We start from the raw sequence: 12688 nt of genomic DNA on the forward strand, positions 1-12688 counted from the left end.
CATTTGTTAGAAACTTGGCTTTTAAAGGCACTTTTTGCAGCCTTTGCTAAAGATTCAACAAAGACCTAAAGTATCTTCTTTTTTCTCTTTTTTTTTTTTTTTCAAAAATGCAGGATGTTTCTTCTTTCCCTGGCTAATAGAATCCAACTGTTGCCATATGACATCATTCCCTAGAGCTAGAGAATCCACGCTCAGTCAGACACTCAGCTGGGAGCAAACACCACTGGGGAAAGGGGGGGGGGAAAGTCCATCAAGCTTTAAAGTGGGAGGAAATAATGTTAAGGCAATATTTGTTACCTGAAAGTTGGAGCGTTTCCATTTCCACTCCATTCTCAGATTTGTTTTTCCCAGCCAAAACTCGGTTATTATCTGAGGCAAACTCGAAAACCAGGCGTTTAGCGTCTGATACCTGCTGCGCTTCCCACAGCTCCTTCATATGACCTTTGGCAGCAGTGATCCCAGCTAAAATGATTGCAGGGAAGAGCGAGCGGCCAGGCCAGTTGTCATGGAGACCTCGCTCCCTCTTCCCATGCGCGCATACGCACCCACAGATGTGAACAGTTCTGGAGGCATCCACTGAACAGCAATGCCTTTGCAGCGGCTACGCTACTAAAGTATTCCACCCCTCCTCCAAGCCCTGCCCAGAGTCAGCCCAAGAAGCTGAGCTTTGGTCACGAATCGATTGCTGGAATCAGAGATATTGCTTTTTGCAAACAGAAAGCCAGCGCAGAACTTGCACTTTCCCCCTCGGCTCCACCTCCCCGCCCAGGAAGGAAAACAAGGAAAGTTTGCTTGCCAAAGCTTTGGACTCAAATCTATCGCGTTCAAACCTGCAGGCTGTTTGTCTTCAGCCGGCTTGTAATGAATTTGATATCTGAAAGCAGTAAGGCTTTGTGGAAATACAAGCATGCAGATTACAAGAAAGGCTGCTGGCATGGCCTGACTGCTTACCTTGCTGTTCTCCCAGTATCCAGCCTGTGACTTAATTAGCACAAATATTCCTGGTCGTGCAGGACTTCCTGTATTCTTTCATGTTTCTGTAATTAAGAAGAAAAAATGTGCAGCTCAGGAACATGTAACTCTGACAAATAAGCAGGAGAAAAAAAACAAACCAAATCATCCAGCTACATCAGGAAAAAAAAAGAGATATGTTTGGAAGTTTTCTCACACTTGGAAGTTTTCTCACACTGACTGTAAGTGTACGTGCCTCCTGCCCAAAACTCACTGTCTCCCAGTTAAAGGAGAAACTCATTTCAGTGATGTTTGCGAATACAAGAGCTGATTAATTTACCATATTCACTGGCACCATGGTTGCAAAACAAAGCTTACTCCAAACATAAAGGCACACATTTTTTTTTCCTTGACCAAAAAAAAAAAAAAAAACCAAAAAAGAAAGATTCTAAATTAATCCTCCAGCAATGCCACATAAAGTCTGGGCTGATAAATCAAGAGAACAGAAAAGACTTTTTATCAAAAGAAAGAAAAGAAGAACATTAAGTAAGGGCAGTCAGTGAAAACCATTTGAACTCAGAAAAAAAGCACCGTGCCCAAAGTTTTTACACTTGGAGAAATAGGTTGAAGGCTTACTCTTTGAAGGATTTGACCAGAGTCAGTCATTCAAAGTTTTAAAACTTCATAAAAGATAATAAAGAGGAGTGGAGGACTACTTTATGCAAGTAGTATAAGCAACAGTCCCTCTAGTGGGCATCAAACTGCAAAGCTGAGTATACCATACTAAGTAAGAAATCAGGTTTTTTCCTCCTGTCAGCCACCTGATTCTGCTGTTATGATATCCTACCCCTGCATTACAAACTTTACACAAAGTTAGCATATGCAACCCTTCAAATGTTATTTAAGAGGCTGAACCCAATAAAATATGTAGGTACATTACATAATCAACACAGACCTTTGGTGAATGACTGAGTTAAACTCATGGCATGCTGCAAGTGGGCACAGTGAAGAACTTCCTCCTGACATCCAGCCTATACCTCCCCTGGCACAACTTGAGACTGTGTCCCCTTGTTCTGTTGCTGGTTGCTTGGCAGAATAGACCAACTCCCACCTGGCTACAGCCTCCCCTCATGTAGTTGTAGACAGCAATGAGGCCACCCCAATCCTCCTCTTCTCCAGGCTAAACACCCCCAGCTCCCTCAGCTTCTCCTCAGAGGGCTGTGTTCCAGACCTCTCACCAGCTTTCTTGCCTTTCTCTGAACACGTTCCAGCACCTCAACATCTCTCTTGAATTGAGAAGCCCAGAACTGGACACAGCACTCAAGGTGTGGCCTGACCAGTGCTGAGTACAGGGGAAGAATAACCTCCCTTTTCCTACTGGCCACACTGTTCCTGATGCAGGCCAGGATGCCATTGGCTCTCCTGGCTACACTGCTGGCTCATGTTCAGCTACTCTCTACCAGCACCCCCAGCTCCCTTCCTTCCTGGCTGCTTTCCAGCCACTCTGTCCCCAGCCTATAGTGCTGCGTGGGGTTGTTGTGGCCAAAGTGTAGAACCCTGCACCTGGCCTTGTTAAATCTCATCCCACTGGCCTCTGCTCACCCATCCAGTCCGTCTAAGTCCTCATCTACACCTCCGAACACAATTTAGGAGGAAGGCAGGTTTTGGGGCAAGAAGAGCAGAGATGCTGAAGAGCTGATACCGTGCTAACTACAGTGTCATGGTTACACTGTGATGGAAAAGCTTTAGATGTGTCCTCACCGTCTGCAGAGAGCCAATCCGTTACTTGCATACAACTGATGTTTAGTTTCCTATTTCCAATGCACACTTCCCAGTTCTGACTGGCTGAACTCGTTCCATCCCAGAAGGCAGAAGCTACGTGGTGCATGCAGGAGCAGACATGAAAAGGATGAGTGTGCAGCGAGACAGCCCTCGCTGCGACACACCCGGAGTCTCTGCCCCTGAGCGGGAAATGTGAACTGCTCTCTCCACAAGCTGCATGAGCTGAGAGTCTTTACTGAACTCCCTCCAAATCAAGCTGCCACTATCAGCAACAGGAGGGGAAACAAAAATCACATTACCTCCTAAATAACTCACAAAATGTTATCCATTTCAGTAGGTGAAAAAAAAGCTTTGGGATTGAAAAAGACAAAACCAGAGATGAGCTACAGACTAAGCTGCCCATGAAACCAGCACAAGTATCTGGTAGGTAGAAACAAAGATTAATCACTTCATCAACTTCAGTGATACTTTCCTTTGCATTTTCTTAAATAAAACAAAGTTCCACCAAAAAGATAGTCAAATTATTTTTTTTTTACCTCCTCAAATAACTCCCACCTCCAGAAGGGCTCCTGCCCCTTTTCCATAGCAGCTGGTCACCTTATTTATCTTCCTCTGGTCTCATCTCTACACCAGTTACTCTTTCCAGTGACCTCAACAGATATGCGTTGTTTTAAAGCCAGATAAATTTAAGAACCAACACCAAAAAGTGAAGTTTGAGTCTCCTGTCCCAGTACATTTTTAACCCCATACCACGGGAAGGCAAGTGCCTGCAGCTCCTGCTGAGCTCACTGGGAGAGGCAGAGAGCTGAGCAGCAGCACTTCCTCATCAACATGCAATGACTTGCAGAGGTATGGAAATAAGGGAAAAGTCCCAATCAGCTGAGAGCATAAACTGCCACAAAAAATGTCCTCTTCACTCTGTATTTAGGGTCCCAGCACTCAAGACTTTTGCACAGGGCAACTTGTGACTGCCAAGCGAGACAAGACAATGATACCCAGGACAGCAGCCACCATACTCTGAAGGAGTATGCACTGGCCTTTATTGTTTACATTCCAACACAATGGCATAAGAACACAGCAATAAAGCAAGTGGTGCAAGATAACACCTCTGACCAGAAAAGCATCCTTCAGCTGAAGTTGAGTAAAGCTTCCATCAACTTCAGCGGCACATTAGTTTCAGTTTTGCCTCACTGCATCACATTTTGTTGATTGTACTGTAGCAGTAAGTCAGAAAAAGTATATAGTGGCCCCTCAAGCAATAGCAAAGGAGTTGACCCAACATGTGAGCTCCCCAGCTGCAATGGGACTGCACAGCTGTAGGTCTAAGATCAGTCAGCTCTAAAGTTGTTTTCTTCCCTTCGTTTCAGCATCAGATCCATTGCTCACAATATTTCCACAGCTCTCTTTTCTAGCAGGAGAATTAAAAATTTCCATGACCTATTTAATAGCACAACAAAGATTATATTTGAAGCACTGTACTGATTTCAGTAACTCTAGAGGGGGAAATAAAAACCAAGTCTGTGTGCATATACTCACACACATGCTATATGTGTATAGGAAATGACTAATGATAGCTGTGCACTCTTTGAGATGCTGCCAATCCCTTCATGGCCCTATATCCCATTTCAGTTTGATCTCATTCTGCCAATGAAAGCCTGCCATACTTGGATCTGACCCTGACATCACAACAGAGTGCCAGACAGCAATTTGTAGAAGCTGCTAAGTGACTCAGTGAAACCCTGAGGATTCCTGTACCTGTGGGGTCACGACAAGAAGCTAACACAGGTTCAACTCCCATACTAACCTTCAGAAATGAAGTGGCTTCACTTTGTGGCTATTATTGTTTTAGGCCTCGATTCAGCAAAGCACTTAAACACTGACTTCAAAAGAACTTTAAATTGTGCCAAATGTGCTACAATATTTAACTGAAGTGGTACTTTAGTGATGTAGCATATTTCAGGAAAGAAGGACAGAAAGTTTTTACTTGGTAATCAAAGCTTTAAGGTGTTGTTTGGTGATATAACCAGGCTAAACCTCCTAATGAGGTTGAAAATCTGCTGAGCAATAAGCTGAATAATTCCTTAACAAAATGAATTTAAACCTTAACAGTGTGGAATTAACTCATGTAAATGCCTGGTTTGAGAATTATCCATACCTACAGTCTGATTCATGACAGGAGACACATATTACAGCTCACCCTGCTAGGAAAGCACTGCAAAACCAAACAAACCATACACACTGGCTCTGGGCCCAGGCAGTCAATTCAGCCAGCCTCCAACATCCCAGTGCTGCAAATTGTGTCAGATGGCACCAGGCCAAGACACAAGCCAAGCCATAGGGATAACCAAAAGTGGGAACCTCATGCAAGTTGTCCTGCTCCTTAACCCTCCAGAGCCAGCCCTGTCTGCAACCCATCTGCACGCCCATCAACACCTTTCTGTGCCTGGCTGTGCTGTATCCCAGGCATGCCTGAAAAGGAAAGACAGCAATCTGTAGGGGAAAAAAAAAGATGGAGGGAATAAACTCCTAAGAGGGCATTATTTGTCCTGTCTTCACAAAATGAGACAATGTTGCCCTTTCTAGGCATTTGTCTCTTCCTCTACTTCTTTTTACTGCATACATCCTCATCAAGCATGGATTTATGTCCTAAGAAGAAAGGCAAGTAAGACAAGCAGGCTTCTTCTTTGAACTAGCCATATCAGGAGAGGTGTCAACGAGCTACTCAAAATTCCACAGGAATTCTGATTTGACCCTATATGAATGGGAGATATCTCAATTTGTCTTAGTTCACTGTTTCTTCCAAGTAAAAGCCCAAAGGACAATTTTCTGTTGCCCTTGTTTACAGTACACATCCTGTGACACAAGATGCTCCACATGGAATTAGAAGGCAATGTAAAAACAAAGTACAGATCCCCTCACACCTGCAATTGCAATGCAAGCAGGACTCAAGAAGATAACTTTGGCAGGACTAAATCTTGTGCATATCTGATCAAGTGCTGCAAAGTTCTAACTTAATGAGAACAGAGGGACAGAATCCTTCTCAGAGCACAAAACTGATGTGAATACAGAACCTTTAAGTCAAATCCCCATCTGAAAAGGCACTTCTCAAATTGTTGTTAAGGCAGCCCTTCCTGTACTTGTACTCAGACAGCGGGGTAAAGAGGATGATGCTATTGGGAACCATCTTTATCATCACACTGAATCTATGGAGCTAACAAAGGGAAGAAGAACTCTTAGCAAAGCGATGGGCACAAGGACAGGTACAAGCAATAACGCAGCACTGGTTTCTGAAGCAGACTATGGGTGGTGGATGGATTTGCTGCATTTTTTCCTCCAGTGCAGAAGAGCTCTTCATTTTAAATGCAAAATGGAACATAAGAGGGTCTAAGGCTGACCATCCCCTATGATGTCACCTTGTTTACATGAGAAAAATCACAAGCAATAGTGCTGTGCACTCTTGGAACTTCTAAATAAATAAATAGATAGATAAATAATGACATGTTTTGTGATTTCTTTTGATCATCAGCTATGAAAGTTCACAGGAAGTTTATGCAACCCCCTCTGACTGGATAGATCTTATCTTCCAAAGGCTATTAGCCAAGAGGCTTTAAGAAGAAAGTGTCAGCCTGATGTTCTTTTGGATGAAAAGCAATGACTTATCTGTATGCTAGCTTCTGCAGCTGGCTTCCTTCACTTGAACTTAAGGAGAAAGCTCTTTGGGGGTGATGGAGCACTGGAACAAGCTGCCCAAAAAGGTTTTGGTGTCATCTTCTCTGGAGACTTTCAAAACTCACCTAGACATGTTCCTGTGTAACCTGATCTAGGCAAACCTGTGTTAGCAAGGAGTTTTAACTAGATGAACTCCAGAAGTTCCTTCCAACCTCTAGCATTCTATGATTCTATGATTCGTGGCTTTACAAAGACAAATTCAAGTGCATCTGCCTGGAAAAAGAGAAGTTAAGTGGCTTCATGCATGAGGCCACACAGCAGAACCTCAGAAACCCTGTCATCAGTTGGGTTGTGAGCACCAGGTTCTGCTGAGTGCCCTGAGATCACAGTTAGGATGTAGAAGGCCAACTGAACTCCAAGGGACACCAGAACTTCTTTTCTTGCTGAAAAATAATTTGGGCATGAGAAACAGCTGAAATTCAACTTTCCTTGTAGCTGTTTTCCAGTGCTACAGAGGAAAAGAAAGTCAGCGAGAGCAGAGGGACTAGGACGAGCAAAACAAAGGAAACCCAAAGCCAGCCTGCACAAACAGTTCAAAAACATTTTGTGAGCTATGGTAGTTTCTCAGTACCTCAGTGATTCCTGGGTTTAGCAATGGAGTGTGGCACAGAGATGCCCAAATGAGTCACATCTGCCCTGACTTAAGAACTGGAAGCAGCACAGCCTCAACAGCACAGGGCAGTGCTTGAACTAGTGCAGCTGCATTGTTTTGAGAAGGGTTTGTGCCTCCCCACATTGCCCCACTGTGCTGTAGGGCCACATGGACCTCCTGGAGTCAGCTCCAGGGCTCTCTGTGCTGAGCTCCATTGTGCAGCACACATCCCTTGAGCAACATACTACAGACCACAGAGGAATCCAGTCCCAGCACTGGGAATTCAGCTCCCAGGCCCAAGCTCCAGATGAATGCCTTAAAAGCAAGGGTATTCCTCCTCCTTCAGTTCTGTGCACTCTTCCAAACAGAGCTGGGGAAAGCTTCTGAAAACAGCCTCACATTCTCCACATCCAAGGAAGAACTCCCCAGACACTGCTTTTTTAGGCTGCTGGGGAGCCACATATCTACTGGGCTCCTCTTCAGCACTAATTGTAGAGGCAATTATTGAAAAAGAAAAAAAAAACCAACAAACAAAAACATCACCACACGCACAAAATCAACCCCACATTCTGCTTTACTCTCATCAAAGTAGACGTCTCAAAGAGAAGATTTTGCCTCTTGCCAGGCAAAACCATAATTGCTTCTTTTAATTAAAAATATTACCCATTTTAGAGACAAAAGAAAAGCAAATATCAACTTTTATTCTTCTACATCAAACTGTAAAAGATGGAACTTGGGGAAGTACCAGTGCTTTTCTTTCAAATCTGGGAGAACTATACAGCTTCTATAGGCCAGGACCCTGCTAGAGATGTTTTTCCAATAGAATGCTGGATATGGTCCATGTAGTCACATGGTGTTTCTCATTGCTGTGTACATTGCTTTAAGGGGATGGACAACTCCCTGGAACTGCTGCTGCTTGCTGTTCCTACTATGCAAACGGTGAAATACCACAACACAAGCTGACTGTTAGCCATTTATCATGCAAAGACCACACACCAGAAAGTCTGCAAAAGACCTTGCTGCCAGTGAAGAAGTGTTGGCCAAAGCTCTGCTAAAAGCCTGGATTTCCAGCTAACCTCTAACTTGGCTATCACAGCACAAGCACTGAACACTGCACCAACATCACCACCTGAACTGGTGCTGGTCACTCACAGCTCATCGCAGAGTTACGCTGAGATTTAAAGACAGAACTTACAGCTGTTGTTGCCTTTGCAGCTGGGTGTGTGCATGTTCACTGCAAACACAAGCTAGTGCCCACAATGCTGGAAGCAGCTTATGGAAAGTCTGAACCATAATATTCAAATCAGCAGCAGCATGCATCATAACTTGCTTTGGGGAAAATTCCCCATTCAAGAACAGACATGCTGATTACAGCTCCAGTTTGCTGATTTCCTGAAGTGTGAAAGTCCCCTCAGCAAACCTGAGAGCTCTGTGATCACTGAAAGCACAAAGTAACACTCTCAATTTGCCAGGAACAGCTGCAAGGGCTTTAAGGTTGAAACTCTCTACTGTGCTTCCTGTGCAGTGTGGCAGGACCTAACAAGGAGCTAGAAGAATCAGACGTTGTTCTTGGTCTTGACACCATCCAGTTATGTGACCTCGGATAGCTTGCTCCGCCTAGCAACATGATACCTGCTTGGGTTTTGAAGCACTGAGAAATCAAAAGCAAACAGGATTGGAAGAATGCAGTCAGTTGCAATCTCACCATAAACTTCAAACAATACACTTCTTCGATCACATTACACAATTCTGCACAGTAATCAAGTCTCCAAGGCTCTTCCCATCTTCTTAAGGTACTTCACATTTGTGCATTTTTGATGTTCCCTCCAGCCCGAAAAAGTCCAGACATGAACAAGGTTTCTTCCTCATCCCAACCACTGGAATAGGAAGCTCTCTTCATAGTCTACACAGTCCCAGAGCACAACATGCACAAATGCAGCCCTGAGCCAGTGAACTGAGCCTGACTTTTCCTGCCTGTGTATGACAGTAAGAACTTTGCAGTTTTTCTCAGCCAAAACACTCTAAACTATCAGACACTTGCACTGTCAGATTAAAAAAAGTGGCCATTTTAACCCCCCTCTACCCAGCTGCACTCAAAACAAGCTGCACCACACCTACCTTGCAGCAATCTCCATAATGGTTACAAGCTCTACACAAAATCCTATGGTTTATCACTAGTTTCATCTCTGGCTCACAAGGGCGTGACCTGGAGCACATCTTCCTAATTTTAATACTTCATATCTTCTCTAGAGCAGCTCCCAAGCCTAATTCACACGACTTGTGAACCAACTGTAAACTAAAGAGACGCTTGCAACCCCAGTTCCTAGATATCTAAGATACTAATGGGAAGCCAGCAGGCCAGCACAACCCAGAAGACAACAATTTGTAAAGCACAGTGCCATCTTACATCCATTTGGAATGGCATTTCCATACTTCAGGAAGTATGACCCTCCCCTGCATAAGCCACAGATAACTTGAAACAGCTTTCTGCTTTCTGTCTTGGCTTCATTATCTCTAAAGAGTTAATAATAATTTCATCGGTAGGTAGAATAAATTTATGAAACTGCAGAAGTTGGCCACAGACTGATGGAAGGAAAGCATCTCCATACTGAGGGAGAGGCTGGAAGGGAAGCATCACTATACTAGAGGGAGAGGCTGACTGTATCTCTTTTTACAGTTAACTGGATTCCCACTATTAAGCCTATGTAGGAGGCTGCGCTATGGAATCCTCAGAAACCTCTCCACTACACAAGCTGAGCTAGAGACTGAAAAAGAAAAGCCATGCACTGTTTACTGGATGAAAGAGTAAATCAGTTAAACCTGAGGTGTTAAAAAACCCCACAGGTAGCACAGAGCACCTCAGAAAGCCAAAAGAACTACAGGCATTTGAGGTGGAGAGTGGAGCAGACCGCTATGAGTCATGGGCTGTAAGTCTAGTCAGTGAGAAGTCTGGCAGAAGTCTGCTGTCTGAACGTTCCCAAGAGATTTATAGCTGCTTACTAAATCATCTATTCCTGTTAAAACCAAAGAACCTGTACATGTTCCACTGGATTCTACATCTGCTAGAAAGACCCCTCAATAGAGAGCAGAGGAGTTTATTCTATTGGGTAAGCTGTTCAAAAGATCTTAAGACAGCACTTGTGACAGCAAGTCAACTCTGCACATGGGACAGGCTGCAGGAGGGTCTGAAACCTGTGGCCTCAGGACAGCTTTCCCTCACCAACTTCTCTGCTTGGCTAACTTTCCAAAACCAGATAGGGCTTTCAAGCAACAAATAATTTCTGCAGAGGAAAGGAAACAAGTTCTGTTAAGGAAACATCCATGTCCCCAGGAAAATGACTGCTGTTGCTTAAGGAAAGGTTTGTGGAGCAAGTTCATGGAGCATAGTGACACAGGCACATACTGGTGCCAGAGGGCTTGTCAGAATCCTTTACACACAAGTTGCTAAGCTCAGGAGCTGGAGGGAAAACACCAGTAGCCTTGCAATTTCATCTCAAACCCCAAAGGAGAAAGAAAAGCAGATGAGCACAGTTCTGCTCCATGCCTGAACATTGCAGCTTGAGCATGGGTTAGTCCACAGAGTGCAAAAGAAGGATGGGTAGGGCTGCTGTTTCAATCCACCCTGTTTAGCTAAGCAAGCTATTCTGTTATCTAAGAAGGCTCCTTAGGGCTTCTCCACCCCTACCCTTCACACACATTATCCATTGAAAAAAAACCTACACAAAGAACTTTCCATCTCCCCTCCCCTCAATCTTACTATTTTATTCTTTCTTTCACCCTTAGGCATATCCACATCTTAACTCTCTGAGATAACCATCACTCAATGGTAGTGTACAAAGATGTTATTAAATAGAAACCATTTGCTGAGGTGTACATGGGCTGAATATCCTAAAATCCCAAGAGGTAGGAAAGTTTGACACTTTTTAAAGTAACCCTTTAAAAATCAGGAAAAATCCAAGTGTGCTTGTCACACATCTGAGAGTGCAGAAATACTGTATCTATGGCTATTTCAGTCCTGACTCTGCAACAAGGACAGATGTACTCTAAAACCAGAGAAAATGTCCTTCTGAGTCAGACCAGTGGTGCATCTAGCTCAATAGAGAGGGTGATTTGCCATGGGAATGGGCTGCCCAGGGAGGTGGTGGAGTCACCATCCCTGGAGGTGTTACGAAAAGACTGGATGAGGCACTTAGTGCCATGGTCTAGTTGACTGGATAGGTCTGGGTGCTAGATTGGACTGGATGACCTTGCAGGTCTCTTCCAATCTGGTTGATTTTATAATAGGACTCTATGAATACTGTGCCTTCAGAGACAGTGAAAAGGAGTGCTAGTCAGGGCATGCCCAGGAACCTAGCTGTTTTCTGGCCATTTTGCTTTGTCCATCTGAGACTGCAGGCTGTGGGTGAGCAGAGCTGAAGAGCAGCAAAAGTTGCAAAACGATGCAAAGAGGTCATCTCTTACTCTCCTTGTACCACTGAAATCCTACTTAGTTTACAAAGTGAAAAATGACAGAAAGCCATGTCTCAACTGCCATAATTAGCTGAAAAGTCAGCAACTTGAGAGTTTGAGAGCATAATAATAAAATCAAGACCCACACCAGCTCTCACACAGGATGCCCAAAGCCTGCAAACAAGGAAGCCCAGCACTGCTACGCCCTTGGGTGCAGTTGTAACGGATTTACCAGCACACACTGGATAGGAGGACAAGAAAGGATGGGTTATTCAGCACATTTCTCTTTCATGTTTTTAATTGCTGCCTTGTAGAAGTCAGTTTGCTAAAAAACATGACAAGATAATGGCAGGTCTGCTGAATCTGCACAGCTATGCTATGCCAAACTGACTTCTGCAGTAAATCATGTGCACTCTGAAAACACAAAGGCAGGACTCTAACGGCTCTGCAGACTCATTTAATTGGCATGTTTATTTCTACCCCAAAATGACAAAATGTCTGTCAGCCCTTGTTTTTCCTCTTTATCATCTCTGTATTGAACTGTCTTCACTTCAGCTGCTGGATCAATACAGAAGAAACCACTATACATGGTGAGTCTGACCTCCCAGTAATCTGTGAAAATCTGAGTCAGCACAGCTATGCTCAGCAGGTTACAGTCAGACTTCTACCCTGCTGATGCACAGAACCCCACCATCAACAGCTTCCTACACTTCACAGTAACTAATTTTCTGGAATAGCTGTTGGTCACCAGCATGTTGATGCTGAGGTAGTATTTTTCCTCTTAAAAAACCACTATGAAATAGGATTGGACCAGGGGTGGGGGTGGAATAATTATGACAATATCCATACCCGGCACAGTAATACCACATCTCAGCCCATACAGGGTGAGGCATGGTGACTAAGGCTTATCATCCCTGCAGCAGGCTGCCTAGCAGGCTTTGGAGTAGTCACGTTACAAGTCTCAGATGGTGGGAGATGGAAAATCAAGAGCATTATTAAGTCCTGAATAATCATATTCATATCTTTTGACTTGTCTCTCCTTCCTTAACTGGAGGCAACTATGGCAGTTAACGGAACTTCCTTGCTCAGCATCAGCTTTGTCCATGGTGCCACACACACAGCACCACCGTAACTCACCATAATCTGTGAACTTGGAGCAGACCGGAATTGGGGCCAGCTTACTCC

The 12688-nt window shown here is 44.1% G+C and overlaps 1 protein-coding gene across 5 annotated transcripts in view; it reads right to left on the reverse strand.

Annotated features, from left to right (window-relative positions):
• Positions 1 to 12688, reverse strand: part of DENND2B (DENN domain containing 2B) — a 128191-nt gene that overhangs the window by 93840 nt on the left and 21663 nt on the right. For 4 of the 5 annotated variants that reach the window (XM_064163686.1, XM_064163687.1, XM_064163688.1 and 1 more), the window contains exon 2: positions 952 to 1037. The gene's annotated coding sequence lies outside the window, so the exon portion shown is untranslated. Of the gene's footprint in view, positions 1 to 297; positions 463 to 951; positions 1038 to 12688 lie in introns of all 5 variants that reach the window. The other variant, XM_064163689.1, reaches the window with a different exon arrangement.

This window comes from Pogoniulus pusillus, chromosome 24 (genome assembly GCF_015220805.1).
Source record: "Pogoniulus pusillus isolate bPogPus1 chromosome 24, bPogPus1.pri, whole genome shotgun sequence".
Lineage (NCBI taxonomy): Eukaryota > Metazoa > Chordata > Aves > Piciformes > Lybiidae > Pogoniulus > Pogoniulus pusillus.